The sequence below is a fragment of the Brachyistius frenatus genome, unplaced genomic scaffold, assembly GCF_029030835.1.
Source record: "Brachyistius frenatus isolate BFR_SWC_R1_liver_20210118 unplaced genomic scaffold, ASM2903083v1 Contig_113, whole genome shotgun sequence".
Lineage (NCBI taxonomy): Eukaryota > Metazoa > Chordata > Actinopteri > Embiotocidae > Brachyistius > Brachyistius frenatus.
In genome coordinates this window covers 777,293-785,000 of record NW_027210712.1, presented here as the reverse complement: position 1 = coordinate 785,000, position 7,708 = coordinate 777,293, and the positions used below count along the sequence as shown (strand labels likewise).

The 7,708-nt window shown below is 42.8% G+C and overlaps 1 protein-coding gene across 2 annotated transcripts in view; it reads left to right on the top strand.

Annotated features, from left to right (window-relative positions):
* lnpk (lunapark, ER junction formation factor) overlaps nucleotides 1-7,708 on the top strand; it is a 51,402-nt gene that overhangs the window by 32,834 nt on the left and 10,860 nt on the right. The gene's annotated exons all lie outside the window — the stretch shown is intronic.

Here is a 7,708-nt window from a genome sequence, read left to right as displayed (position 1 = left end):
GTCAGTCCAGAAGAAGATACTTTTTTTAAAAAAAAAAAATATTTTAATGAAACAAAATGTAATTAAGGAAGTAGGGCTATTAAACGGTGCACGCACCGGTCTGTGAGGTGCAGCAGGTATGACAGCTGTATCCGTCTGTCCTTGTTGATGTAGATGTTGGTCAGAAACTCTCTCTCCAGCTCTCTGATCTGCTGCTTGGAGTAAGGGCAGCGCTTCTTCCTGCTCACACGGCTGCGCTCTCCTGGAGACAAGGACCATAGATGGGCAGATATATGAATAGAAAAAGCAAAAAAAAAAAAAAAAAAAAAAAAGATCAGAGGAAGATCTCTATCCACACTTAACATTTAAACTCACTCACAGCTCATCTACATCAGTCTGTTCATGTTTACGGTTGAATTAATCGGACTTAAAGCGAATGTAAAGGTCTCAGTCAGTTTTAGAAGTTAACATAACCTCCATGCTCTGTGGATATATTTTGTGAATCGATGCCGTCATAAAACGTGTTCACATGACACTGTATACGTTCAGATCAAATCCGGGCTCTTTTTGCGCCTACAACTTTGGCTGTGTAGACCAGTATGAGGAAAACAGCCAACACAACATCTGGAAATATAGGCTGCTGTAGCCGTTAGGCTTTATGTAGCCTGTTTCAGGTTTGGGATCGATTTGGCATTGGGTTTTCTTATATTTAGGTCATTAAATACATACAAGTCCTGCATTCCATAGTTTAGTTTTAAAAGACGAACTTACTCTCATGAAATACAGCCTGGCCTCGACCTATATGCAGTATAGGTGTACCCTCAGAAAAACTTTATAAACGGCTTGGCTGCCCAGTTTTGGTCAATCATGGCCCCTTGACAGCATGTCAAGCCCCAAAAGTGATCAAAGTTGATCTTTCAATAGCCGACAAATACAACAATCAAATCAAACGCACGACCCCTGCCTGCAAGGCAAAACCTCTCAAAACTGCTGTGGTCTCATTTACAGACTAAACTTTTTTTTGTTTCCTTTTCGTTAAAAAAAAAATCCTATTGTTGTGTGACTCGCACTCACTCGGGCCATGGCCGCAGTGTTCTCCACTGCCGCTGGACAACAGCGCATCCTCCTCGCGCTCCTTCCCGGCTCGCGGTGACTCTGACCCCGCCCTCACCTCGCGGCTCTCCCCGCGGTAACGGCTCGTGCGCTCGGTCCGTCTCGCCTCCTTCTCCCGTCGGTCCCCAGGTGAAAACTCCGCTCTGGGAGTCACTCCTTCCTCCGCGTACACTAAAAACGGGTCGAAAACCGGTCTCAGGATTCCGCTGCGGCCCGCCGGTGAGAGAAGGTGTGGCTCCCGGATGAGCGGTGGATGTCTGCCGGAGAAGCTCCGCGGATTTAACGCCTGGGCGTGAAAATGAGGAACGGAGGCGCCGTAAACCGCCCCGCCGCGCAGACAGCAGTCCCCCCTGGTCCTGAGTATCGTTACCGCCGGGGGTGTTAAACCACGGAGCTCGTGATAAACCGCTTCCCCCGGCAAGGTGAAGCGGGCCGGGGGCGGTGGGATGACGGGGAGGTCTGCCGGGTAGCGGGTCAGTTTGCCCGGAGGAAGATACTGCTGGAGCGGCTCGTGGTAGCTGCAGCCCCGGTACTCCAACGGAGCTGTGTCCATTAAAAACGGTGGAGTGGTGGAGCCAAATCCAGACTTCGACATGTGGCTACACCTGGATGAAAACATGGATAATTACGCAGCAAATGACACCTTATTGCCCCAATCACAGCAATTCTAACGAGTATAAACTTCATAGGGATTAATAAAAGCCCTGGAAGTTAGAAGATGTGACCGAAAGGCCGATTCCTACATCTCTTCATCGCCACCAGAGACCACAGTGGAAAAAAAAAAAAATAGCTTTCTGCAATGAGAAAAACAGTGTTTGACCTTGAGCATTGCCAGAGCTGGGTCTTCTGAGTACAATTAACTAAAGCTTACATGCTGGGCTGCATGTTTTTACAGTCAGGCCATGTCAAATCCAAGCCTGCATGGCCAACCCCAAACACACACACACACACACACACACACACACACACACACACACACACACACACACACACACACACACACACACACACACACACGTGCACTAAAAGTGTACACAGCTATCCTTGTTAGGATATTTAACTGACTTCCTTTCACTGTGGACAACTCCACTCTAACTTCAACCATAACAAATTCATATCTAACCTTAACCATGACCTCTCAAATGACTTTTCTTTATTTTTTCTCATTAGGATCAGGTCTTGACAAGGTGTGTGTTTACTGGAAAAGTCCCAATGAGGTGACAAAAACACACACACACACACACACACACACACACACACACACACACACACACACACACACACACACACACACACACACACACACACACACACACACACACACACACACACACCCCTAATACAGTATAAAACAATGAATCACCAGGAGAGGAATCAGTGAGATAATCATGAAAAGTCTTATGAAGAAGAGTGTGATGATATGCATGATGAAGATCTGTTTTACAAGGCAAACATTCCCCTTTGCATGCACATTAATTCTCTATGTATGGAAGCAAGTCATAAGACTTCTTGGGGGTTTCCAGTTTGTAAAAGTACACCTGGTGTCCAAAGCAAATTTATTTGACCGGGTCCAAACAAGTTAAGACTTTAAATACCATTTTGGACGTATATAAGAGTGGCTTAGTTTGGGGATAAATGATGTTAAAACCCAGGAAGAGTCATTTAAAAAAAAAGAAAAGAAAAGAAAAAAAAGATTTGTACCCTCAGTGTTCATCCATAAGTCAAATTAAAAGAAAACATATGCGATTTGAAAATAAAAGCTTCTCAGGGTCTACTTTGCTCCCTTTTATTGAAATATTGTGGCTTTCCGCAGCACACCACAACACTATTTCACATTTTTGAGGGCTGATTCTGATATTCCGCTGATGAAAATATAAATCATTTTTATGAGTTGACATACGAAAGCATTAAAAAAGATCAGTGTTTTTTCTGCTGAACTGCGTGGCTTTAGGAGTAATTTTTCAACGTGGCTTAAAAAGACTTGCACAGTGTTTTTCAAAGAAATGTATTTATTTAACCCTGGAAGTCATATTTTTTCTCTTATATTTGATTAGTTGGTGGAGTTTTTTGCTTTATTATTAACCTCCTTTTTAAAATACACAATGCCACACGACATTTCATCATCTGGCTAATGAACAAAGGGATGTCCCGGTTGCAAAATTATCAGTATTTAACCTCGTAATTGCACCCTGCGGTGCAGTAATGGCAGCAGTAGCACGCAGAGAGACCGTTACAGCAGCAGCAGGAGCTTTGGAAATAGGTTTTCCCACATTGTAGAGGCCCGTCAGCTCTTTAGATACAGTTGTTGTTGTAGAAAACAGCTGAACAGTCGTCCTCAGGCTGCATCTTGGTCTGTTCATTTTAAAGTACAATATGTAAGATCTTTGTAGAAGGAGAATCTTGTGGTGTGAGGGGATTTTACAATTTCCCCGCCTAATAAATGAAAATGTCTAATCGATTTCAAGCATTTACTCACGATGAGGACATCTCACTGTGTGCTGTATGGAGAGAAATGTCACTGACAACTTAAAGCCTTTAGTCTTTTTGATGTTCACATATATATATGCATATATATAGACCATATAATATGTTTGATTTTGACACGCGCTTTGATCAGCCTGTAGGCATTAATTACATTAGAAACATAGCTAAATATGCTTGTGGACTGAGATAATTGCGGCTCAGAAAATAATGTCTTCTTGAAGGCAAATCAACTTTTGCAAATACAACTCTTCACACAGTCAACACGTTTAACTGTGACAAACATCTGCAGTCGTTCTGTGAATCCAGCCTCTTTGTTTACTGAATGCTTTTTGTAATTCAAACACAAACAACCAATAAAAGTCGGTGGATCTGCAGCCCCCTTCTTCCCCCCAAAGATGATTTCAAACACTTCAGATTTTTATATGATGCCATGTATCAATCATATCAATCTCAGGGGAGAAATCACAGCAACTTTAAATTTAACTTCCCCAAAAACAAAACCTGAAAACTGAACCGGTGAGTTCCTCCAAAATAAAGTAGAACAAAAAAAGGAAACTGATTTCCCTTTGACTCCTCTTCCCACCTCGGTCTTAATCCGCTCTGGATCATCACCTCTCAACAACAAAAGACAGACAGAGTGATGTGCACCGGGACGGTTGGTTTACGGACTGAAACCTTTTTGTGAGAGTCTGATTGATGATTGAAAGCATTTGCAGCCTCTCCAGTAGATGTAATTCAACATCTGGAGTGGCTTTTTTTTTTTTTTTTTTTTGTAACAGTAGCCCTTTGTTGTGAAATGTGATGCGAACTGGCATCGTCCTGGTGTTGTGTTGGCTCACTGTTTATAGTCAGGCTCATTTTTAGTGTGTAATTGTAACATGACAGGTCAGCAGTGAAAAACAGTGTAAATGTTGAGCAGGGATAATGGTGTTGTCATATTTGTGTGCTTTATCTATTAAAATGATCAGAAACAGCCTCCTTAAGAAAACAATACAAGCTTTACGGGGATAGCCTATATGCCAAATGAAACACACACTTATGGAGATTGATTTCAGTTTTTCTCAACAGTTTTCTTGGTTTTGACTTTCTACATATTATACTCTTAATTACTGCAGAGCATCACTCTCACCACTCTCTGCTTGACACCCAGAAACACGCGTGATGGCCTCTAAAAAAAACATCCAAATCCAATCCAAACCGCTTAATACGGCGACTCGGAGCGGTCATGTGCGCTTTGCTTGTGGGTGTGTTTTGCAGTAGCTGTCAAGTTAAAATAAGTAAAATGAAAGAAAACCGGAAGAGGATCAAACAACCAATTAAGGTTTGTGCCTTTGTGTTCAATTAGATAAATTATGACGAGAGGCGACACGTAAGAGCGACAGGAAATTACTGAAAGTATTAGATTTGAGAAAATTACTGGATTTACATCCAAAACAAACGTGTTCAGGAAGTCCACCCCTTCAAAACAAAATTGAACATGACTCCAGTCTGGAAATATCTTGTAGGCTACAGCCCGTAGGCCTGCTATTTCAAGGCCATTTGGACATCTTGGCTACCTTTTATCATTATTAGTCATTTTATTGTCATTATTATTATAGGCTTTATATCCTATACTACTAGTAGCCTAATATTAGTAGTAGCTGTTTGAGATTTTTAATTAATAGCCTATTCAATGAAGAGGCTTTAACCTAAAATCAAACACATTTTAAATTGAACTATTCAAACAGGAAATCAATTAAACCAGGTATCCCCATTATTCCATATAACGGTGGCTAATAAAGGGTATGTGTAACCTAAATTATTAAAGTTTTGTCGGTGCAGTCTCATGTTCATGCACCGCAAAATCAAAATTTTTGTTGTCATTTTGAGGACGTTTTTTTTTTGGTCATAGGACACAAAAAAACAACAACAACAACAACGGTGCATTGCGTTACACTCAGCCAGATGTAGCTTACACACCAAAAGCAAAATAGTAGGCCTAATTTGAAAAAAATAAAAGATTAATCGACACGTTGTTTGGTGTGCCAAAAGAAAACGAAACAAAAGAGTACATTAATTAAATTGATCACCCCCCCCCAAAAAAAATTGCCTGTGCATATTCACAAATTATTGAGTATGCGGAATAATCTTTCTTTTTCTTTTTTGACGGACACACGTTGACTGCCAAGTCCAATAAATAGTCTGCCCCTCCCCCCCCCCCCCCCCCCCCCCCCCCCCCCCCCCCCCCCCCCCCCCCCCCCCCCCCCCCCCCCCCCCCCCCCCCCCCCCCCCCCCCCCCCCCCCCCCCCCCCCCCCCCCCCCCCCCCCCCCCCCCCCCCCCCCCCCCCCCCCCCCCCCCCCCCCCCCCCCCCCCCCCTCCCCCCCCCCCCCCCCCCCCCCCACAAACTCAAATGTCTTTGAACCGTCCATTTAAAAGGTTTAGTCAGCAAAAGAGAAAGCAAATGGCTGCTGCAGGAGGCCTTTCATCCTCACATAGGCTATACGTGGAAATACATGGGAGAAAACATCAGCATATGAGGTCATCAAGCAGTAATATCATGCATTTTTGAGAATTTAAATGAAGAAATCGTAAGAGCAAAAGATCAATATTGAATTCAGCAATAAACAAATGAATCCAGGCTCCAAAGAAGCGGATAGATCACAATTAACGATAACAGCAGCGTGTTATGGCCCATTTCTCACAGAGTTTCGCGCTTGTTTGATTTTTGATGAGTTTTAATTTTTGCCACACTGCAGAACAAAATCGGCTGGTGCGTATTTGGATTTTTAGACATTTAGTGCTGAGACCAGCCTGAGTCTTATTTAAAGCGACAATGAAAGCTCGCGGAATTTTATTGTAGGCAAAGTGGGCTTTAAAAACCTCCATCTCTACTTTCACGAAGAAACAAACAAACTCCCTCGAGTTCCCTTTTTTTATTTTATTTTTTTTATTTTATCGTATTTTATTTTGTCAAACACACATGATGTTTGGTGTTTTTTTTGTGTGACTTCGCTGCATCCGTTTGTCACACACACACACACACACACACACACACACACACACACACACACACACACACACACACACACACACACACACACACACACACACACACACTGTGTGTGTGTACTTTGTGTAAGTGGGGCACTCGAGAGTTGGAGAAAGTCCCCACTGTTCATTTTCATTCAGTGTTTAATTTATTATGGGTTAATGAAACGGAAATAACATTAGCATCAGGATTACTCATCAGCTATAATATATATCAACGGCTCAGGTCTATCTTGAGCGAGTGTGTGTGTGTGTGTGTGTGTGTGTGTGTGTGTGTGTGTGTGTGTGTGTGTGTGTGTGTGTGTGTGTGAGAGAGAGAGAGAGAGAGAGAGAGAGAGTGACTGCGAGGAAGAAAGAGGGAGAGGGAGCGGGTTGGGGGTGGAGAGAGAGAGAGAGATAAAGAGAGAGAGAGAGTTTTATTAGGCTCATAACTCTTCAGACTCCAGAGGAAGCACGAGGCATTAAAGTTGAAGGCCAAATCTCTGCACACTGCAGCCAAATCTGAAACAGCTCAGCTGGGAGTTGAGAAAAGCTGCTGAATATTAGCGAGATGCCTCGGAACTCACAACCCTCTTTACGATGTGATAACAGTGAACGCACCATGGAAACGTGTTGGAGGAGCTGAGCTGAGCTGAGCCCTAAAGTGTTTCATTCTGCAGCCCAGAATTTATTTTATGTAAATAACTCGGTCCTACATGGACTTTAAATTCATAAGGAACAATCTTAAAAATATTCAGTTAGCCTCTTGTGTGTGTGTGTGTGTGTGTGTGTGTGTGTGTGTGCGTGTGCGTGTGTGTGTGTCATCACAACGTAACTAAATAAAATAGGCCTATATTTCTAAATCAGCTCTCAGTTACCACCTCACTGAATCAAAAAGCCCACATCAAATAGTAACACTGCGACATCTAGCGGTGAAACATGGACGTACATTACAACCTTCAGAGTTAATGGCATAGCATTGTATTTATTTCTCCACGAGAACCCAAATGCAGAAGAGGATAAGCTTAACTTGCACTTACACCTGCAGCTCCAAAATGTATTGTGAGTATTTTGCATCACTGGAATCACTTCAGTGTCATGTTTTGCACTTGCTTTGCATCATTT